Here is a 25,730-nt window from a genome sequence, read left to right on the forward strand (position 1 = left end):
GGTTAGTGTGGGGGTTTCTGAAACTGCCCCCTTGGATCATGGAATGACAAGTAGTACAGCTTGGAAATCTGAACGATCCAGCTAGAGGGTCTGGTAATTGCTTCTGTACTGTAGCTGTTAATTGGGTCTGTCTTCATGAGAATATCTCTAAGTGTAAGGAATTTCGTTTTCCTCACACTGTACCTTTAAGCAGACTCCACCTCCTCCCTATAAAGGACCACAGCCTACTTAGCTAGTTGCTGGATTATTGAAGTTGTTTTAGCAAAACCTGCAACAACAAACTACTAGCCTGAGGACTTTTGTCTTTTCTCCACCTACTCTTTACTAACCTCCGCTACGCTATATTCCACCGCGGACTGTTCCTGCTTGGCGATCCTCACAAGCTGTGTTGACTGAGACGCTCGGAGCTGCGGTTACGTCATCAGCTACCGCCGCTCCTGTCAGCAGCGTCTCTCACACAGACCTAGAAGCCGGAGTCGCGGTCAGTACCTATTAACCATACTGGGGACTTCCATCTTCACAAGCGAGGTTGGTGAGGTATTAACATATATATCTTTTGATCCTTGCCATCAGTAATTAACCTGTGTTCTTAGCTACTCCGGAACACAGCTGATTATAGCCTGGCAATATTAAGTCACTTTGTAAACCTGGGAAGTACCTATAAGGCAAGGTTGCATAGTGGCACAAAACCATATTTTGTTTTAAAGGATTATGTTTATATTAACTTAAACAACAAGTATCGTTATCCTTGATACAGTTAATTGACTGAGAACTTTAAGAACATTACATAATAATCCAGCCAAAAAATACAGGGCGTACTAAACTTGGTACAGAACATTAAGTTGTTGTTTATACAGGTTCTGTTAATCTTTAAGTTGGAAATGGAGCCCACCGCTATAGCAGACCATTTAAAAAATTTGACAGATAGAGTTGATCTTTTATCCAACTCCTTCCGTGAATTACAAGTAGAGAATCAGGCTTTGAAAGCCTGTCTTAGAGAAACATTAGCAGCCAAACCAGCTGCAACAGATCATGCTCCTGAACCTGCTGTGTCAACTCCTGAACGGTTCTCTGGTAATAGGGCACAGTTTAGGGAATTCAGGAATTCCTGCTTACTCATGTTTCAACTTAAACCAAAGACTTATACTACAGAAAGAACCAGAGTACTAACTGTAATCTCCTACCTTAGAGGAGAGCCAAGGGCATGGGCAGATGCCTTCTTTGAAAAAGAAGACCCTATCCTGGGTTCTCTGGATGCTTTTTTTACTGAGATGTCAACTCTTTACGATGATCCTTACAAGCAGATATCTTCAGAAAATAGTTTGCGTGCTCTAAAACAGGCCAAAAATCCTGTTGAAACTTGTATCACTCAATTTAAAATTTTTGCAAGAGATGCTATGTGGAATGAGATATCTCTCAAAAATCAATTTCGTCTCGGGTTAAGTGAAGACCTGAAGGACGAAATATCATGCATAGGCATTCCTGAGACTCTAGAAGAATTCTTTACAGTCGCTATATCTATAGACAGGCGTCTCAGAGAGAGACGTAGTGAGAGATTGGGTGTTGCAAAGAGGCTGTCAGTATTACCTACTGCAACTACCAAGGACCTGCCGCAACCGATGGAGATAGGGTTCATAAAAGGCCCACTATCCACACAGGAGAAAACGAGAAGGAAGACTTTAAACCTATGCCTATATTGTGCATCACCCAAACATGAGGTAAAGGACTGCCCCCAACTGGCTAAACAAAAACTAGGTAAGATACACAACCTCAATTTAGTTTGTTACTACCTCATATCTCACAGTTCCTGTCATTTTACAGTGGGAGTCGTACACGATCCAGACAACAGCTCTAATTGATACCGGATCCTGCGGAAACTTCATTGACATGAAATTTGTGTTAAAAAATAAAATTCCTATGATTTCAAAGCAAACACCAGTCTCTGTCAAAGTCATTGACGGTAGTATCCTATCAAGTGGGCCTCTCACACATCAGACACTACCCTTGACTATACACATAGACAATCATATCTCTCATATGATATCATTAGATGTTATCTCCTCCCCTATGTTCAGTGTAATTCTTGGCATACAGTGGCTCAGGTCCCACAAACCAAACATAGATTGGACACACTTAACCTTATCATTTTCTAATCAAGAAGGAACTGAACAGTTGCCTAACAACTCCATTTTCCTCTCTGTAACTAGTACTGAACACCACATACCCTTAGAATACCAAGAATTCCTAGATGTATTTGACAAGACCGAAGCAGTATCTCTTCTACCTCATAGGGCCTACGATTGCCCCATAGATCTGCTACCAGGGGTATCCATACCCTTTGGACACCTTTACCCACTCTCTAAACCCGAACTAGAGCATTTAAAGGTTTACATTGACGATAATCTTAAAAAGGGGTTCATTAGACCTAGTACCTCCCCTGCTGGGGCAGGCATGTTTTTCGTGACCAATAAAGATGGCACGCTAAGGCCTATAATAGATTACAGAGAGTTGAACAAACGCACTAGGAAAAATAGATATCCGCTTCCATTAATCCCAGAATTAATAGAAAGATTACGTGGTTCCTCGTTTTTCACTAAGTTGGATCTCAGAGGAGCTTACAATCTTATCAGAATAAGAGCTGGGGACGAATGGCTTACTGCATTCAGGACTAGATATGGTCTTTATGAATACACTGTAATGCCATTCGGTCTGTGTAACGCCCCAGCTACATTTCAATGTTTTATAAATGACATCTTCAGGGACATACTGGATGTTTACGTCATAGTTTATTTAGATGACATCTTGATTTACTCCTCTGATTTGACCCAACACAGATATCATGTCAAGGAAGTTCTGCTCCGTTTAAGGCTGAATAAAATTTATGCAAAACCTGAAAAATGCATATTTGAAGCAAAAAACATAACCTTTTTGGGTTACAATATCACGGAACAGGGTATATCTATGGATAGTACCAAAGTACGTGCCATACTTGACTGGCCCACTCCCTCCTCCAGGAAAGATGTACAGCGCTTCCTTGGATTCTCTAACTTCTATAGGAAGTTTATCCCTGGATTCACTGCTATCAGTAAACCTCTTACAGATTTGACAAAATTGCACTCTGACTTCTTATGGAATCCCCAAGCACAAGAAGCTTTCGACTTCCTAAAACATAAGTTCTCCTCCGAACCCGTACTGAGATACCCAGACCTAAATCACCAGTTTGTTCTGGAAGTCGACGCTTCGGAATATGCTATAGGGGCTATCTTATCCCAAAGACCCTCTTGTAAGGAACCTCTCCATCCAGTCGCTTACTACTCCAGAGTCCTAAAACCGGCTGAGAGGAATTACCCTGTAGGAGAAAAGGAGTTATTAGCGATTAAAAGTTCGTTTGACCACTGGCGTCATCTACTAGAAGGTGCTGTACATCCTACAGTCATATTTACCGACCACAAAAACTTGCAGTATCTTCAAACTAATAAGACTTTATCTTCAAGACAGCTGCGCTGGAGCCTTTATTTCTCAAGGTTCCGATTCAACATTTCTTACAGACCAGGAGATAAGAACGGAAAAGCAGATGCCCTCTCCCGATTGCCTGTCAACCGACACCTGGAACATCCACCATCTACAGTCATCCCTCGAGAATGTTTTGTTGGATTGGTTGCAACACAGATCAAAGCAGAACAAACTGCTAATACTGAGATTCCTCTAGATGAACTCACCTTACATTCTGATGGCCTGTACTATAAAGACAACAAGTTGTACATACCTTTTAATCTACGACGAACTATACTGCAACAGGTCCATGAATCGCCCCTAGCAGGACATATGGGCGTAGAAAAAACCACAGAACTACTTCTCCGATCCTATTGGTGGCCAGGTCTCAGACAATCTGGTCGTAACCATTTATCCGAATGTATCACTTGTGCAACTTCCAAACATGCAAAACAGTGACCCTTTGGGTTCTTGCAACCCTTACCAGTGCCTGATAAACCGTGGGAGAAGATTTCCATGGACTTTATAGTGGATCTCCCTAGATCCAATGGATTCAATATCATACTTGTTGTAACGGACCTTTTTTCCAAAATGGCCCATTTTATCCCCACAACCGCCTTGCCTACCTCTAAAATTACTTCTGACTTATTCCTCAAGGAGATCGTACGGCTGCATGGAATTCCCAAGTCTATTGTAAGCGATCGTGGAACACAGTTTACGTCCAGGTTCTGGAGGCATCTTTGTAAATCACTCCATATAGTACAATGCCTAACTACTTCCTTTCACCCGCAGTCCAATGGACAAACTGAGAGAGTGAATCAAGGCATTGAACAATACTTACGCTGTTATTGTTCCCAGGAACAACATACATGGGCAGCTTATCTCCATTTAGCGGAATTTGCTCATAACAATCATGTGAATTCATCAACTGGATTCACTCCTTTCTTTATCAACTACGGCTTACATCCTCGCTCAGACCTTTTGCCTAAAATAGATACTCCCTGCCCTCAGGTGAATGACACTATAAATGACATCTCTCGTATTTTTACAGCAGTGAAAACACACATTCTAGATTCCCAAGCTACACAAAGTAAATACTACAACTTGAGACGAAGACCTGGACCTAACTACACTGTAGGTCAACGAGTTTGGTTATCCACAAAGAACTTGAAATTGCACTACCCTTGCAAGAAGCTTGGTCGTACTTTTATCGGTCCATTCGTCATTTCTTCCATCTCAAATCCTCTTACTGTTACTTTGGATCTTCCACCTGCAATGAAGGTGCACCCTACTTTTCATATATCTTTGGTGAAACCATGTCTTACGAATATACCACCTCTCACTCATCTCCCTGGAAACCAGGCATTGGATGATCAGGAGGAGTTCCAGGTACACAGTATCGTGGACTCTCGACTTATTCGTGGGCAGTTGTTCTACCTAGTCCGCTGGAAGGGATTTGGTCAAGAAGAAGATTCGTGGGAGCCTGTCTCCAATCTTTCCGCTCCCAGGTTGATCTCTCAGTTCCATCGACGGCATCCGGACAGACCTCGTCCTTGAAACCTCGCTGTAGTTTCCTGGGGGGGGCTGTGTAAGGAATTTCGTTTTCCTCACACTGTACCTTTAAGCAGACTCCACCTCCTCCCTATAAAGGACCACAGCCTACTTAGCTAGTTGCTGGATTATTGAAGTTGTTTTAGCAAAACCTGCAACAACAAACTACTAGCCTGAGGACTTTTGTCTTTTCTCCACCTACTCTTTACTAACCTCCGCTACGCTATATTCCACCGCAGACTGTTCCTGCTTGGCGATCCTCACAAGCTGTGTTGACTGAGACGCTCGGAGCTGTGGTTACGTCATCAGCTACCGCCGCTCCTGTCAGCAGCATCTCTCACACAGACCTAGAAGCCGGAGTCGCGGTCAGTACCTATTAACCATACTGGGGACTTCCATTTTCACAAGCAAGGTTGGTGAGGTATTAACATATATATCTTTTGATCCTTGCCATCAGTAATTAACCTGTGTTCTTAGCTACTCCGGAACACAGCTGATTACAGCCTGGCAATATTAAGTCACTTTGTAAACCGGGGAAGTACCTATAAGGCAAGGTTGCATAGTGGCACAAAACCATATTTTGTTTTAAAGGATTATGTTTATATTAACTTAAACAACAAGTATCGTTATCCTTGATACAGTTAATTGACTGAGAACTTTAAGAACATTACACTAAGGTTCCTACCCCATATGTATCCTACTCTTGAAAGTCCATATTCACTGAACAGGAGAGTGTCATCAGATCTAATAATATTCCAATTGTCCTTCAATACTGTCTCAAGTGTTCCAGTCTGTGGTGAGAATGTAGTGGTAAAGTTCACTCTCGGTTGGTTCTCATGTGGCACAACATGTTTTGTCTGGGCATCCTGTTGGCTAGCCAATGCCGCCTCTCTGGCCCTAGTGATGGTCTCTTTGTTATACCCCCTTCTGGCAAATGTCTTTTCAATCTCCTGTATTTGTTTCAGCTGTCTCTTCAAAATAATTATTTCTTATAACTCTCAGCATTTGTGCTTTAGGGATTGCCTTGATAAGTGATTGTGGATGACAACTCTGGGCGTGTAGGATGGAGTTATGGTCAATCTCTTTTTTAAAAAGTGTAGTTCCCAAATTGGTTCCATCTTTGAAGATTCATAGGTCTAAGAAATCCAATTGTTGCTTGCTGGTTGTGACCATTAATTTCACTGGGCAGGTAGTGGTATTGATGCTTTTTATCCATTCATTAAATTCATCAATAGACTCTCTCCATATGAGAAGACTATCATCTATGTACCTCTTATAATGGATAATGGATCCCTGTGCATAGATATTCAGTATCTCCTCCTCCATATATTCCATATACAGGTTTACAAAGGCTGGAGCCATGTTCAAACACATAGCAGTACCTGTCAGTTGTAGGCAAAAACTTTTCTCAAATTTAAAGTAGTTGCATTTGAGATAGGTTGTCAATAGTTCAAGAATAAATTCTGGTGGTGGTCCTACATATGGCTATTTGTTCAGGCATCTGGCAATAATGTTAATACCTTTCTCATGGGGTATAATGGTATTAAGACTAGTCACATCTATGCTTGCTAGGATGTCATCAGGTCCCAAATCCTTCACTTCTGAGAGAATGTCTATGAGTGCCAGTGAGTCGCGTAGATATGATTCCATGTGTAAACCAAATGGTTGAAGCATATGATCGGGGCTCCTTCTTACAACCACTTGCCACATTTGTTGATCATATGCTTCAACCCTTTGTTTTACACATGAAATCGTATCTACGAGACTCACTGGCACTCATAGACATTCTCTCAGAAGTGAAGGATTTGTGACCTGATGACATCCTAGCAAGCATGGATGTGACTAGCCTTTATACCAAATAATTCTTATGAAGAGAAAAGCCTAAAACAAATACAGGAGATAGAACAGACATTTGCGATAAGGAGGTATAACAAAGAGACCATCACTAGGGCCAGGGAGGCAGCATTGGCTAGCCAACAGGATGCCAAGACAAAAGATGTTGTGCCACATGAGAACTAACCGAGAGTGAACTTCACCACTACATTCTCACCACAGACTGGCACACTTGAAGGACAATTGGAATATTATTATATCTGATTACACTCTCCCATTCAGTGACTATGGACCTCCAAGAGTAGGATATAGACAAGGTGAACCTTAGAGATATTCTCATGAGGACAGACCCAATTAACAACTACAGTACAAAAGCAACTACCAGACATTCTAGATTAGGATCATTCAGATGTCCAAGCTTTACTACTTGCCATTCCATGATCCAAGGGGGCAGTTTCAGACACCCCGACACTAACCAGCATTTCTCTATCAAACATCACCTGACATGTACTACGAAATTTGTTATATACATGCAGAACTGTATTTGTGGCCTATTTTACATAGGCAAAATGTCTGAAGACATAAAAAAATGTATGGCTAATCATCGGCGTGCCATACGGACTAAACTGTATAAGAAAAAGAGCGAACAACCAGAGGCCAGGCGCTTTTTGGAACAGGGACATTCAGTGAAGGACTTACGCATTATCCTTATTGACCACGTTCCCCCACTGAGGAGGGGAGACGATAGGGAGAAATTATTACTCAAGAAAGAAGCCCAATGGATTTATAAACTAGGGACAATATACCCCAATAGTTTGAATATGGGGGTTGAATGGCATTGCTTCCTCTTAAGTGTTTTGGATATCCGTGTGATATAGGTGGTAATGTACTTGATTTTACCTATTTACTCTTTTAATATCTGTATAGTATCTCTTAGAATATATACGCTTTATACAGTACTGATGTTAGGACTTGAATACCTTATTTTGTACGCAAATGTTCAATTTTAGGGGTTGCTCCCTTTTCTCACTTTATGTATCCATTTACATTTTTTTGTGCTTTTACTTATAAAATCCTACAATATATTGAGGCTGTCTCATCGCTGTCCAGTAAGGGGGTGTGACACACATACAGAGTATTTATGTTTTAGATATCCGGGATAGTTATATATCATGCCCCTTCTCAATTAGATTTGTATTACATATTTTTTTCTGTATTAAATCCGTGTCCCACTACCTTTGTAACACATTGGCTTTGTGATATTAATTATTATCTGACTACCCCTATCACTCCGATAGTCCATTTACATTACTAGCCCTAATAGAGACAGCAGACACTATCTATTGTTGCAGGTAATGATAGCGGGTGAAGGCTTGTCCCATTCAGCCTATAGGAATACAGTTATGCTCACAATACACCGCACCTATAACAGTAGACTGACACTCGAGTCTACTCTAGACATAACATGTAGATATGACATTGGTGGTAAGCTTTCTGCGATGACTGTTGAGCAAGCTCCCATTGCTATGTCTTCTGCTAACAGTAGGTTGCCACTTTTGTACGATTAGGTAAATGCTATCTACCCTCTAGCACATAATTTTCAGTTTGTTTATCTCCTTTTTTGCTAGTTATGGGCATTCTGCTTATAGATACTAGGTTGTGATAACAACATATAAGACAATGTTTATTATCTACTATTCACATCTTGATCTGTTGTTTTAAATTCTTTGTTTGTTTGTGTTATTATGGGATGTATTGGATTACTATGGGATGTATAACACTGACACTGTTTACACTGATTGTAACTGGGTCACACACATTATTTTATTAGAGGTAACGTGAAGTGCTTCGTGGTCCTGGATATCCGACCGCTAACGGCTTCTGTATAGGATGTGAGAGAAATATTACCCTCTCACCTGCTCATGTTCTGCCCGATGTAGACACCTCGTTCTGGTCACACTGTTTCCTGAGCCCTCCGGGATCTCTAGTACTCCACTCTCTCGTGGCTTGGAGATTCCCCTTCGGCGTCTGACGTCACGATACACGTGCTTAGTTGCGGCAAATCTGTAGGTAAGTCACTCGGGCTGGCAGCGTTGCTCCATTCCTATGTAATAAGCCGGTCTTGGCGTTCGTTATGAGCTGACTTACCCGGAGCCCCCTCGGGTGGGCTGGATTGCCCTTCTACAGTACACACCGGCCCTCTCCCAGGTCGGATATGTATAGATTCCAAGAAATGGTACTGCTTAAGATAAAAGTTCTCTTTATTAGGACATGTTAAAACAAAGTTGCTCACGTGCAGTAATATTTAAAAGCCAAAAACACTACTTAAAGGCCAGTCTGACATGTTTCGGCTGTTCCGCCTTATTCATCGACTCTAAATAAATAAAGCCTCCCCATATATATTGATAGAAAATTTAAATTTTAATCGCGTTTTTCAAAAAACGATCATGAGAGAGTGATGTCAAAACTCATTCACAAATTGACTTAAATAAGACACACTCTTCTTATCTGTCAGAGCAAAGAGTAATATTACTCTTTGCTCTGACAGATAAGAAGAGTGTGAATGAGTTTTGACATCACTCTCTCATGATCGTTTTTTGAAAAACACAATTAAAATTTAAATTTTCTATCAGTATATATGGGGAGGCTTTATATATTTATTTTTCTACATAAATAGAGAATTTACATTCGTGTGATATAGGAAGGATGTTGACATCATTCTCTTATGATCGTTTTTTGAAAAATGCAATAAAATTTTCTATCAACATACATGGAGAGGATTTATGCATCAATTGAGGATTTTCCTACGTGTGACATAGGAAGGATGAATCTCATTATACGTGTGTTGAAATGTGTGAATGAAAATCAGTCATTGGTAATGAACGCAGATTGTTGTATTGTTAGACACTTTCTAATCCAATTGGTGGATAGAATTAATCTTTGACCAGGTGGGAGTGACAATTTTTAGTAAGCTAGGCTGACATCTTTCAATGCTTCTGACACCTATTACTTGATTTTGAAACAATGTAGCGAATATCTAATATCTTATATTACAAAATTGTTTCAACATGTTACTAGCCTGACATCTGCTTGATACGATCATGTGATGAATCTTTAACCAATTATGTTAAGCCTCTTGTGATAGGCTGCATTTAGAGGTGTGTGCTTAGAACCAATTTCTATTGGTCAATGACGATACAAATACCGGGTTGGGGCCCTGACTCTGGTTAGCCTCTGATAAAGCCGTTCTAGCGGCGAAATGTACATCAGGCATTGTCTGTGTGCATGAGACTTGCTAATTTGTGTTTACCTGGGTCCTTTCTAAGATCATATTGATGTGGCAATTGCCTTCCTTAATTAGTCATTTACAAACTGTTTCCTCTCCTGCTCTAGATACCAGTATTGCTCAGATTAGGTAATGTTGTTGGGGTCAATCCCCTTTTTAGATTAGCTTTAGAGCAATCCGTGTATTCTCTGAGCCCTGAGGATTACGGTGTATTTGAACTATTACCCAGGGAAGTAATTCTGTTTTTGAAGTCTCACACACACAGTCCTGATCTGTTTTTTAATCTAAGTTTTAAATGTATGTCTCACATATTTATGTTATACATTTGGTACTATTTACCACCCTTTTTATTCTATCATTAGTAAAAGTTACGTTTTAATAACCAGTTCTTGACACAATCTGGTTTTCAATGCATACTGTTACTATATAGTGTTTTGTGAGTGCTGGGTACTGTCAAACTTCTCTCTCTTTTTTGTACCTATATATCTATCAGACAGTCAGCACCCCCCTTCTCCTACACTTCACCAGTGATACTAACTGGTATATAATGAATACTAAATAGATTATATATCTACTATTATTTCAGCATACTATATTATGAAGGGGTTGATATTTGCTTAAACTAACACCGTTGCCACTATTTCCACTCATATCAGTGGGACCTTATACATTCTTTGAGCAATCATGAGTGTAACTGTGTACTTTGTAATGTATTTTTGATGTGTTTTGGGACACTTTTTTGTTTTGCGGAACAGTTAACCAGAGGTAAGAGGAAGCCATAATCATTCTGGCATAAATTGCGATTGCGCTCACATGTTCGTGTTTACTTTCAGCTTGTCATACAAGCACTAAACCAGATGCACAGAAAAACACGCAATAAATCCCTTTTCACTTGCACGTATCTATTAGCGCACCACTCCTAATCTGGCGCAAATAAATGAAAAAAGAGGAAAATAAAGAATCTAGTGATAAAATAATTTTCTGTATTCTTAGAAAACATTAAGATTCAAGTCAATGGTGAGAACTTTCTGATTGCTTTGATACTGTATTTGCTGCAATTGTTTTTCAACAGCCAAGCTCCTCTTCCCCCTACTTTGGGCCAGATTACAAGTGAAATGTACACCGCTAAAATTAAACTTCTATTGCAGGCGGGGTAGCACGTGTACTACAAGTTAAAAGTAAAACGTTATAGTGTGAACGAAACCTGATACTTGTAAACTTCAGGACTTTGGATATCACTACCATGTTAACTTCTTCTCCCCATAGACTTTAACTGTGTTAGACCTAAATCTCTAAACTTGAGGGTAGTTATGTACATTTCACATTCCAATGTTCTTTACATAGAAAAAAATAAATTATTTTCATTTTTAAATGTGTGTATATATATATATATATATATATATATATATATATATACTGTATATATATGTGTATATATATATATATATCAGTCCAAAAGCATGCACTCCATATAACAGTCTATTTGCAGCCACGGACAGCAGAAATAAGCACTCAGATAGCAGAAATAAGCACCCAGTGGTCTTAAAGGGACACTCAATCAAAATTAAACTTTCATTATTCAGATAGAGCATGCCATTTTAAACAACTTTCAAATTTACTTCCATTAACAAAATGTGCACAGTCTTTTGATATTTAAACTTTTTGAGTCACCAGCTTCTACTGAGCATGTGCAAGAATAAGTGTGTATGCATTTGTGAATGGCTGATGGCTGTCACCTGGTACGTGTATGCATTTGTAATTGGCTGATGACTGTCACATCGTACAGGGGGAGTGGAAAAAGACATAACTTAAAATTGTCAGAAAAAAAATCTACTACTCATTTGAAGTTCAGACTAAGTGCTTTTGCATTATCTTGTTATCTTGCATTTGTTGATTATGCAAATCTACAGTGTTGACTGGTCCTTTAATCTAAAACTTAGCTTTTAATGTTCATCTGAAAAAAATATGCATAAAGTTTCAGAACTGGACCAGTCCCTTTTTTAAATGCAATACATAGAAAAATAGCAGCAACATACATGAATACATTTCCTCTTTATATACAAACCATCCCCAAATGCATATCACACAGCACAGGTGCACCATGAATGACACGGGCATGTGGGTCAAAGACAGGTGGCGCATAAGTGACGTCATCAAAAGACGCCCATCTACTGTGTCACTACGTAGCCACAATCTCGGCAATATTTTGACAGCTGTCAGATTCCTGTTTATTCTGTTCCACTATCGCACATCAGATCTACATATGAAATTATGTGATTGTGTATTGGCATATCAGAAGGCTTCACATATATTATGATTGGTATGACCCCTAATACCCTGTGCAGAAGACTAAAACACATCTATCTATTAAAATGTAAGACTAATCACCAATATACATAGTAATATATATATATATATATATATATATATATATATATATATATATATATATATATATATATATATATATATATATATATATATATATATATATATACAAAACACAGAGAAAACCCTTAACTCACTTACAAGCTCTCAGCTAAGAATTAAAAGCAAAATTGGAAAGGTTAGTTACCGCATCTGGCCAAATGGGACAATCCCAGGTACCTCGTCAAGGTCCTTTCCAATACCTGGGACCCTAAAACAGCCACACAATGCAAGCTTTCAAATCCAAACAAACTGGGAACAAGGGAAAGGTGCACAGGCATATGTAATCACCCTAGACATATACAAAACACGGAAGGGAACTGCACTCTCATACCGGACCGGGTACACATCCCATGACCCTGCAACATGTTCAGCCCTGGGTGCCACTGGCACTCACAGGAAGCTGTGCTGTCCCCAGAGCCACAGGCAGTTAGCCCCAGACAGGTCTGGGTGCAAGAACCATAGGGAAAATTACAATTTGAAAGCTTGCATTGTGTGGCTGTTTTAGGGTCCCAGGTATTGGAAAGGACCTGGGCTTGTCCCATTTGGCCAGATGTGGTAACTAACCTTTCCATTTTTGCTTTTAAATCTTAGCTGAGAGCTTGTAAGTGAGTGCTGGGTTTTCTCTGTGTGTTGTATTAATTTGTTTTGTAATTTTCCCTATGGTTCTTGCACCCAGACCAGTGGCACCCAGGGCTGAGCATGTTGCTGTCATGGGATGTGTACCCTGTCCGGTATGAGAGTGCAGTTCCCTTCCGTGTTTTGTATATGTCTAGGGTGATTACACATGCCTGTGCACTCTTCCCTTGTTCCTAGTTTGTTTGGATTTGAAAGCTTGCATTGTGTGGCTGTTTTAGGGTCCCAGGTATTTAAACAGGTATATATATATATATATATATATATATATATATATATATATATATATATATAGTATATATGATTAAATTTAAACAATGGAGCCGTATACCACTGATGAAGGGGATATAGTAATTAGTTTGTAGATTAGTTATGAATAAATAATAGTCATTTGTAAATATGTTTATTACCCTGTTAACCCCCCCAAAAAATTCTAGTATTAATTCTATGACAGTGGCATATTAATGTACTAATATTTTTTTTTTTTTTTATAATTTTTTTATTGAGGTATTTGCATAAAACATACATAAAACACAATACACCTTTTTGTCAAAAGAACAGAATACAAACATAAGTAGCCAAAACATTTCAGCATCTATATAATACATTGACTAAAGGCTAATGAGACCTCAGTTTTTTAATAACATATAATGTATAACTGACCAGTTAGAAACATAGTTTTAGGCCCTATGGACCAAAAGTATAGAAAATAAAGGATGTCTGATGATCAGAAGTCTAGCTCCTTAGAAGCTTCAAAAGGAGCATGAATACTTATGGAGACAAAAGGGAAGGGGATATTCAGCGGGTGAGCACCGCCATATATAGGAGGGAGAGGGTGGAGGGCGGAGCCATATGTGTATGATAAAATTTTAGGGAACTTGGAGGAGGCTTTTAGTCCTGCCTATGAAGGAAATTAAATGGACCATGAAGCTGGGTTAACTATCCACCTATTGTTAGCTATGTATACTCATAGTGGGGGTATATATGAAGGTTGAACAATCTATAGGCAAACAGATAATACATGTTTCACTAATTCCTTAACTTAGATGAGATAGAAGGCTCTGGTAATATGGGTGTTTTATAATTATAGGGGGATAAAGTTATATGTTGGGCTTGGGTATCAATAATATGCAATAATTAAAATCATAACTAGGCTAGCAAGGGAAGGGAAGTCACTTGCAGTGTAGGGCGGTATCACAGATTTAAACCCTTAATCCAAAATTATCAAGCGTGCAATTCCACACTAGATCAAAATAAATCAAATATATCAAAAAATGGAGGGTAGTATATTAGTGCTAGCATACCTCTGATGATATGTCAGTATTGGAAAGCATCCAAGATAGAAACGCTCCCTGTATTAAATAATAGCTTACTTACATGTAGATATATATACTCCTTAATAGTGAGATATCTAGGAGCTAGGTTGGCGCCTGTATTAAGCGATTGTAGGAAACTATATCTCATATAAATAACCTGTCTAGCCTCTGAAGTCCCTGTTGGGTTAAGCTCCTATAAGGAGGCTATTTAGTTAGATTCTCACGCATTAAATTTTAAAAATATAACTTGGGAACACACACATTGTGTCAGAGCAGGAAATAATAACTAACCTGGATCATTATTTATAGTGGGCAACTATTTCACAGTCATAGTATAACAATAGAGGCTAACACCGAGTCTAACACATGCAACCCAGAGAGCTTTCGAACCCGACAGTAATAGGTCAATGCCGTATTTCCCAAGTTCTTAGGCAATACTTAAATATCTCTGCGTTATTACACTCAATATGTTCTCTGCAAACCTGTGGGATGTTGAAGTGTGAGACTCTAAGCTGGCGCTTGTAACAGCTGCATATATATAACAGTAAAAACACAAACAATCCCACTAAAGGTAAAGAATCCCCTAACATACAGAACAGCATATATAAAAATGTCATAATCATATATAAGAGCATATTTTTTTTTTTTTAGTTTCAATACAAAATGACTATGAACTTGTTTATGAACTAGCTAAATTGTTAAAAAAACGCGGTCATTTGGAGTCTAGGACATGTGAGTGAGAACGTTGTAGATACAATAGAACTTATTTACTCCCCAGTAGGGGTAGATAGCGTCATAGCAAGTGGACATGTAGCCTAGATTTTCTAACACCGGTCCATTTAAAGTAGCATGTAACTGAACTATGCATTTTCAATAATGTGATACAACTGGTATTCTATAAGGAATCAATAAGTCATGCTTATAGTGGACTATAATGTTCATCACTCACGCTCATCTAAACAATGATTGTCGCCATACGAAATATATAATGGAGACATTTACACTAAAAGGAACTCAAACTTTAACGGATATCGAGCTAGTAAATAATATATAATAAGATGGGAAATTCCCTGATCCTATTTTGCTAGGTTAAGTTAACAATCAGACTGAACCCTTCTAGGAAGAAGTACTTAGCAAAGTAAGTTATAGCAGCACTAAAGTCTAGTGTATAAATATTAATAATAAAGCTTCAGCTTCCATAAGTTATCCTAATGTAAAAATATCAAATAAAATAGTGTAAAGGGATATCAATCCTTCAAACTTAAGACATTTCCTAGGATTTCAGATACAACATGGGTTGCATTGAACAAATCAATAAGAGCAAGGAGTTTTGGCTAAATATATGAAAATGGAAATGTCAGCCCCTATAATATCATATATCCTATATCTCTTTTGTATGCAATTTAAGAGGTTAATATTTAAGTGTCTATATGTTCTAGAGTGGGGGGTGTTAAATAAAGTATTTGCATGTTTAAATTAACATGTTGATAGTGATATTATCTCAGGCTCATTGCGGTAGGTAAAACGATAAGATGTAATATTCTATTAGCATGTAGTTGAATACAACTCAGTCCAGCATATTAAGATATAGTACAGTTCTATTAATTGGATGCAAAATGAACCTTCATAGTAAAGAGAATAGCAAAAAGCTAAACCGTTACACAGCCACTATAATAGGCTTAGTATTAAAAGGAAATAAGAACTTGAAATTGATGGGTTAGTATTAAAACCCTGTGACCCATTAAATAAGCGTAAATAAAATGGGATGTGATAAACAATTCAATGAGGTGCATATATGTGTCTAAGTTGTTGTTATGAGCTAGGGATACATCCAGATATGACAACATAAACATATCTCTGCTTTTAAATATACGTAGTGCAAACATTTAGCTTCGTAATAAGAGACTTTATACAAATGGAGTGGGATAAGAACATGTTAAATCTAGTATAAATTAACTAAAATGAGAAGATAACTTAGAATTCTTATGAAGTAGTGCAAGCAACCATATTTGTGATTTTAACATAGATAGTGGACAAGTGTTAATAATTCAATCGAATCAAACAGGACAGAGTGCCACTATTCATATTAGCTGATTTACACTCTACATAGATAAGCTTCAGACTGTTAAGTCCATGCAGATTTTGATCATGATATGTGAATATAAATTTGAGGAATTGCATGGTACTATTCTCTCTGCAGATGAGTGCACAATTATATACATAGACAAACTACAAGCAGCACAGAGACATCTCAAGCATGGTGGTTCTATGCTAGGAGTTCAGACATGAAAAAATAACAAATTTTAAAGTTAAAGTATACACCTTTCTACAAACAATGTCAAACCCAGTCCATAGTGATGTAAGCGTCCGGGCATTAGCAACAATAGGCAATTCACGTTACAGTGAAAATATCCTTTGTTATACAAGCTCAAAAGAGCCTCACCCTATACCTGATCGAATGTACAGTATGTCAGTAAGCAGATTCACACGCCATCTTGGGGAAGAACGGCCTTTGCGGGCGTAGGGCATTAGCAAATCCCAACTTTGAGCACATCTCGAACTCAAATACAGCCCCAAGTATTGATGAGCGACTGGGCATCTCAAGAAGTGCGAATCCGGAGCCGTGTCTATTCGGGTCTCATGCAGCGGTAACATGACAAAAGCCAAATCGGCTGGAGCACAGTCTTCCCACGCTCCTAGCTGAGCCTCAGCCATGTAGGGCCGCATAGATAGGGAATCCACAACATGACACATTCCCTGCAATTGCTTACTAAGCTCTGGACGATCCACTTTCAGCTCTGCAAGGTATACTGATAGTAAGCAGGGGTGCTTTTCAGGGCTGTGCGACTCCAACGAATAAGCAGATCCACTGCTGGTCTCATTGGGTAGGAGAGCTCGGTCCGATGTAAGTGTATGTCGCGTGAGGTGTGTTGTGTCCTCATACCCCTCTGGTAGTTTCCTCTCCCCTCGGATGGTCGCCTCTCGAATAGACATCTTCAGGATGTCAAATCCATCCTGCATGTCTTCCTCAAATCTTAGTAGCATCTCCCGTATTATAGCATAGGAGTTCTCCATTTTGCGGAGACACGTGGGTTGCTAGATGTGGGAAAAAAAGCAGCAATAAAATATATTCTTCGTCTTCGTCTGAGTACTGTTGTAAAGTATAGGTTCCTATGAGCATCTGTGTCGAAAGATAGTTAATATTTATTAAATAGTCCCCAACTTAAAGATTTAAGGCCAGGAGCTCTCAATAGACACGTCTGGCTGTATCGGCAGTAGGCTCCGCCCCCCATGTACTAATATTTTACTTTATTTTTAAGGTAGAGAATTGGAAAATGTTAGTGTGCAGCATAGTAAGCAGCATTCAGATTCCACCGTAAGAAAATCAGAGCACCACAGGGTCATAGAGCATCACCTGAGTGATTGGGGGAGTGGTTTAACATGGTATCAGTACTGTGTATATGTATATATATATATATATATATACATACATCTGTAGTATGGCCTAGCACTCACGGTTACCAAGTAGTACCGGGGTGCACATCAAGGAAATCCAGTATAATCGAAGAGAGGAAGGAAGGCAGAGTCTGTTTGAGAACGGGGGTAACACCCCGAAACGTTACAGTAAAGGAATAAATAATTCCCTTTGTTAAACCCGGGGAGTGCCTTCCTCTCTTCGATTATACTATATATATATACAGATATATATATTTAAAAATATAAAGAATTTTTTTCTATGTGAATTACTTTGGAATGTACAATATTTACATGAAAAACACTGAAAAACATTATACAAAATATTCAAATTAAATAAATATTTTCATGTTTAAAGGTATTGATCAAGGGAGAAGGGATACAAAGGTTAATTATTCATGGCCAAAAATATTGGCACCCCTGAATTTCTGTCAGATAATGCACCAGTTCACCCAGACAATGGTTGCAATTACAAATGTTTAGACATTCTCATGTTTATTTCTTTTGTTTGTATTGGTATGACACAAAAAAGTAGAGAGAAAAAAGCCAAATCTTAAACATTCCACGCAAAACTCCAAAAATGGACTGGACAAAATTATTGGCACGCTCAATTTAATATTTGGTAGCACAACCCTTGGAAAAAATAACTGAAATCAATTGCTTCCTGTAACCATCAATGAGTTTCTTACACCTACTCTCTACTGGAATTTTGGACCACTTTTTTTTTCGCCAACTGCTCCAGGTCTCTCAGATTGGAAGGGTTAATTTTCCCAACTGCTGTGTTGAGATCTCTCCACAGGTGCTCTATGGGATTGAGATCTGGACTCATTGATGGCCAGTTCAGTACTCTCCAGCGCTTTGTCTTAAAGGGACAGTCAAGTCCAAAAAAACTTTCATTATTCAAATAGGGCATGCAATTTTAAACAACTTTAAAATTTTCTTTAATCACCAATTTTGCTTTGTGCTCTTGGTATTCTTAGTTGAAAGCTAAACCTAGGTAGGCTCATATGCTAATTTCTTAGACCTTGAAGGCCGCTTCTTATGTGAATGCATTTTGACAGATTTCACCACTAGAGGGCATTAGTTCATGTGTGTCATATAGATAACATTGAGCTCACGCACATGAAGTTACCTAGGAGTAAGCACTAATTGGCTAACATGCAAGTCTCTCAAAAGAACTTAAAAAAGGGGTCAGATTGCAGAGGCTTAGATACAAGGTAATCACTGAGGAAAAAAGTATATTATTATAACTGTGCTGGTTATGCAAAACTGGGGAATTGGTAATAAAGGGATTAACAACAAAAATGTTGGTGTTGACTGTCCCTGTAAACCATTTCTGGGTGATTTTTGACGTGTGCTTCGGGTCATTGTCCTACTATAAGACCCATGACCTCTGACAGAGACCCAACTTTCTGACAATGGGCTCTACATTGCACCACATAATTCTTTGGTAGTCTTCAGATTTCATAATGCCATGCACAAAATCAAGACATCCAGTGCCTGAAGCTGCAAAGACACCCCAAAACATCAGTGACCCTCCACCATGTTTGACTGTATGGACTGTATTCTTTTCTTTAAAAACCTCATTTCTTTTTCTGAAAACAGTAGAATGATGGGCTTTACTAAAAAGCTGTAATTTTGTTAAGTCTGTCCACAGCACATTTTCCCAAAAAGATTTTGGCTTCCTCAGGTAAGTTTTGGCAAATTCCAATCTGGCTTTTTTATGTTTCTGTGTCAGCAGTGGGGTCCTCCTGGGTCTCCTACCATAGTGTCCCTTTTTATTCAGATGTGGACGTATAGAGCAAGAAGACATATTTGTACCCTGTACCTGAAGCTCAGCTTGAATTGTCTGGAAGTTGATTGAGGTTCTTTATCCACCATTCGAACAATACTTTGTTGCAATCTTTGATCAATTTTCTCTTTCCTCCACATCCAGGGATATTAGTTAAAGTGGCATGGGCTGTAAACTTTTTGACAATGTTGCGCATAGTGAACACAGGAACATTAAGATCTCTGGAGATGGACTTGTATGCTTGAGATTGTTCCTGCTTTTTTACAATTTTGTTCTCAAATCCACAGACAATTCTTTGCTGCTCTTTCTCTTCTCCATGCTCAGTGTGGCACACAGAAACACACAACACAGAAAGGTTGAGTCAATTTTTCACAGTTTTAATTGGTTGCCGGTGTGATTTCTATATTGTCAGCACCTGTTAATTGATACAGGTGAGTTTAATTACAAATTACAGGAACATCACAAACTTGAAATGCAATTATTTCTTACAATTTTGATAAGCTACCAATAATTTTGTCCAGTCCATTTTTGGAGTTTTTTTGGAGTATCTGACAGAAATGCAGGGGTGCCAATATTTTTGGTCATGACTCTATATGTGTGTATATATATATTATATATATATATATACATATTGAGCCAAGACAAAGTAAAATATGAGGGGCGCTCAGTGTGAAGAAGAGTGTATGTTGACAGAAACTGGGTGGTATAAACTCAGCCGAGAATATTGTCAATAATCGCAATAAGAACAAAAGAAAGTGGGAACAATGTATCAAGTGGTATAAAAAGTGTTCCCACAGTTGGTAATAACCAAATAATTGATGGTCGGAGGGGTCTAATTGTAGTCGCTATAAATTATTACAATATACAATATTGGACTACGATTCAAATATGGAGCACACGATAATAAACCATAAACAATACACACTCATAGATAGAATATTGTGCAAAAGACCCCAAGTGATAAAAATACAAATGAACTCCGCAAAGTACAAGTGTTAAACACACAAATAGTGATAAAATGACAGTCCTTAGATGATACTAAGTAGAAGTGGTGAGAGTCCCAAAGCTGTGTGGCACACTTTCCCCTCAGGGGATTCAACTTACTCTCCTTAACCTCAATCAGTATGAGGTAAGTGTCGCACAGGGTAAGTAGAATGAGCTCCTTCGTGGTATCAGGTGTCCACCGGCTTGGAAATGTCTCCCGGCACCTCCGCTCACATATCTGGTAGTGTGCAGTGATGAGAATCAGCTTTGTACACTTGCAGCTTTCTGTCCCGTGCACTTCTGGCAGCTTTATCACCCTGCACAGACTATATTGTGCACTCAATAGGGGTAGCAGCAGGGATCACACAAAAAATGCACATTCCAACCAGCCCAGTGCATTGATCAGGCACACTGTGGGCAGTGCAATATCTAGCCAGGCTTGGAGCTAGCGGGAATAATGATTACTCTCACCACTTCTACTTAGTATCATCTAAGGACTGTCATTTTATCACTATTTGTGTGTTTAACACTTGTACTTTGCGGAGTTCATTTGTATTTTTATCACTTGGGGTCTTTTGCACAATATTCTATCTATGAGTGTGTATTGTTTATGGTTTATTATCGTGTGCTCCATATTTGAATCGTAGTCCAATATTGTATATTGTAATAATTTATAGCGACTACAATTAGACCCCTCCGACCATCAATTATTTGGTTATTACCAACTGTGGGAACACTTTTTATACCACTTGATACATTGTTCCCACTTTCTTTTGTTCTTATTGCGATTATTGACAATATTCTCGGCTGAGTTTATACCACCCAGTTTCTGTCAACATACACTCTTCTTCACACTGAGCGCCCCTCATATTTTACTTTGTCTTGGCTCAATATTTTCTCTATATTAGGATTGTGGGGTTTGGGGATCCCACAGTCCTAATAGGTAATTTGGGGCTGCATAGTGTTACATTAGCATTCCTTAATAGGAATTTTCTGAGACCTACACCTAATTTGCGCTGATATCACAAACCCATTCTTTGCTATATATATATATATATATATATATATATATATATATATATACTGTACATGAGCATACATGTGTTCAAATGTGTATATATACTGTATACATGTGTGTGTGTATGTATATATATATATATATATATATATATATATTCATATACACCCATACATATTTAGACATATATTTATATACATTATAGCCATTTACAGTCCAACACCTTGTCATTTAGCATATACTTTTCAACCCATATAATTAAAAAAAATATTAAAATATTTATATTAATAATTTTAATTAGATAGTGTATATATGAGTTTAACACTTTATTTTAATGTACTTATGTTATGCTTAGTGAACACTTATTTTACCCCATACACTTTACATTTTATCTTCAGTTGCGCTAACCCGAAGAGAACAAATATAGTTTGTGCTCGAGCGCCCCCATTTACTTTCAACCTGTAATATGCACACAAGTTAGCATGGTTGCAATATTGCATATCACAACCCACACCAAGTTTAGCGCATCACTTGTAATCTAGCCCTTTATTAGGAGTAGTCAACCCAGACTTTTTACTGGAGTTTACATGACATAGACAATCAATAGTTTATCACCTGCACAATGTCTAACAGAGTGCACACTTATTTGGGGCTCTTCACATCAACCCCAACAGCATAAAATCATATAATCCCATCAAGGAAGCAGGACTGCTTAGTATTAAAAAGCTTTAATAGGACCCAAAAACATATTTGAAGCTTTTTTGATACTAAGGAGTGCTGCTAACTTGAATGGATTGCAAGATTTTATGCTGTTGTAGACAAGGCTTGCCACTATCATTTTGTTAGATTACTTGCATAGTTTTTCAGTATCTTATCCTATCACCTATGTTGATGCCACAAGATATTATTATTATTATTATCATTTATTTGTATAGCGCCGCCAAATTTCGTAGGGCTGGGTACAATGATAGGGGTACACAATGACAAGGATTTGTGATAAAATACAAAACATAAGAAAACTAAACAAATTTAGTACAGGAGGAAGAGGGCCCTGCTCCAGACAGCTCACAATCTACAGGTTTAGGGTGCAGAGACATAAGGTTGGGGTAGCTTTTTACATTGGTTTTAGTTGCAGAAGTGAGTCAGGCAGTTCATGTATACGTTTGGTTCAGATGATGGAAGGAGGAGAGATGGTAAGCCTCTCTCTATAGGTGGGATTTAAAGGAGAGTGCATAGTCTTGTAGGAGGGAGTGGGATGTAGAGATAACAGGAGTGGAGGGACATAGGTCAGAGGTTGATCAAAGAGGAAGGGATGGGGAATATTTCACAATAAGAGAGGAAATATAGTTGGGAGTTAGTTAGAGGTTCGGGCTAATACTTTAAATTGTATTCTGGAGTGTATGGGGAGCCAGTGTAGAGACTGGCAGAGCTGAGCAGCTGATGTAGATAGGCGACTTAGGTGGATGAGTCTAGCAGAATCATTCATAATAGATTGGAGGGAGGAGAGGCAGTGTTTTGGAAGGCTATTTAGGAGTAGATTGCAATAATCAATGCGTGACAAAATGAGGGAAATAATATGTATTTTTGTAGTTTTTTGAGTAAGGAAGGGACGAATTCTGGAAACGTTGCGTAGGTGTGAACTGCAGGATTTGTAAAGTGCTTGTACATGTTGGTTGAATGTGAGCTCTGAGTCTAGTGTGACACCAAGACAGCGGACCTGGGGTGAGGTGTCGAGAATAGAGTCTCAGAAAGAAAGGTTAGTCAGAGAAAGGTTAGGCATGCAACATTTTCAGTACATACTTGCCATTCTCAGAATTGGAAATACATTTAAAAATTAAATTACAAGAAAAGTGTAAATTCTGGCTACTTACCAGGCATTACTCCATTGGTTACTGAACTTCCTTCCTCCCTGTTAACTGTTTCTGCATGAGTAAAGCAAGCATACTGCAGCTTCCCTCTGTGATTTCTTGCTGCCGGCTTAATATTGAAGCCTGATAACATTTAGTTATTATATAATTTATGTATGTGTCCATATCTCTTAAAACAAGTTAGATTAACCTCCTGTTTGCTAGTACAGCTGAATTACTGTGTCGTGATGTGAAATGATTTAGGTCAAAAAAGTGTGTCGCCAACATGAAAAGTTTGGAAAGCTCTGCCTTAAAGGGCCAAGCCACAGTATATAACCTAAGTTATGCTCCACTCCCGCACAGTCTTACTCTAGGGAGGATCAACATATCTGGAGTCTGGGAGCAGTGCACAATCTGAATTTACATCAGTGAATCTGAACACTTTCTAATTATATAATTCTGACTGAAGAGAGCCCTATTCGGTGTTCAGCTTAAAGGGACACCTACCATATGTTTGGTATCTACCTATACACTCTGTTATATCTTCTAAAACCACTGCCTTGCTGTGAAAGATATTTCTAATTCAACAGAGCCTGAAGCTCCAATATTGATTTAAGAGACTTGAATCTAGTCTTGCTATTTTGGTCCACATATTGATAGGCAAACTTGCAGCACTTATGACAACTGTTGAGACTTTTTAATTATAGTAAAAATATTAAAGTGAAGGTAAAGTTTTAGTTATTAAACTTCTTTCCCTGTAAATAGTATCCAAATAAATGTGAGTTTAATTCATCAAAATTTTTGTTTCGCTATATTAATGTATTTATTACCTCTTCTTTATCCGATTCATCAGACTGTTTAAACAGCCCGTTTTTTATTTTTTTTTCCTTATCCTGGTCACGTTTTTTTCTAAGCCAATAGAGACACTGGCCGTTAGGGGGCCGTCAAATTACGTCACCGCAAAACTCTAACAAATGCGCATGCGTTGTATTTACTTCCTATGTGTTAGGCTCAACGCGCGTTCTAGTTTTGCGCATGCGCTTTCCTCGATTCCTCCGGCTATGTCTTGTATTTTGTCAAAATAGGTCACGCAGGCGCAAATACAAATTACGGCGAGTGGTGCGCATGCGCAATTGCTCATGGAAACGTGAACAAGCTTTTAAATGACGTACAGAGCGGGTGGGACTGCTCTGTACGTAATGCAATGAATAATCCGGAAATCAATGGAGGGAGGAGCAACAAACGGCCGGGAGAGTAAATATAACATGTTTATAACACTATAATCTATATACTTATATTAAAAAAAAAAAAATAGCGATCATGTTATTTAGGACTTATATAATATATTACAGGCGACAAAACCACTAAACTTAACCTTCACTTTAATGTACCATTTCAAATCATGTTGAATTGTTGTGCGATATAACACTGTCTAAAAGAAATACATTTAAATTGTAAATAATTAAATTTGCATTTGTATGCACACTGCTATACAAATATACAAAATGTGAAGTTAGAAGTGCATAAAAATCGAACTATATTGAGTACTACATTATACCATGGATTTTGTGTTGTGTATTATTCTGTAGCAATATATGTAAAAATACAAGTTGAAATAGCATTAATTAAATTTGTATCATTTGCTATGATAAATGCAAAACACAAAGAATAAATAATAGTTTTGTTCCTGGATTAAGAATGAGCGAGCAAATTGATTTCACTGATGGAGTCCAGATTGACAGAAATGTGTCTTTTATTCCCCCTCATTCAAAGAAAAAATACTGTTTTCCAGCATAAAAATATTTATTTTGGAAAAGGTCAGGCTGTCCTGCATAGGTTGACAAAGATAACTTATGACTTGGTATATATAACCTGAACGTAATCAAGCATCATTCAACTTTCTAAAACTGCATACTGTCCAATGTCCAATACACTGTTATGTTGATTATTGGGTACTCTTGGTTCACTGAAAGGGACACATTAGTAAATATAAATTATCCTTAATACCTGATTCACCTTTGAGAAAGTAGTATGCTGTATGCACTTTATTTAAAACTAAAATCAACTGATTAGA

Source organism: Bombina bombina, chromosome 3 (genome assembly GCF_027579735.1).
Source record: "Bombina bombina isolate aBomBom1 chromosome 3, aBomBom1.pri, whole genome shotgun sequence".
Classification (NCBI taxonomy): domain Eukaryota; kingdom Metazoa; phylum Chordata; class Amphibia; order Anura; family Bombinatoridae; genus Bombina; species Bombina bombina.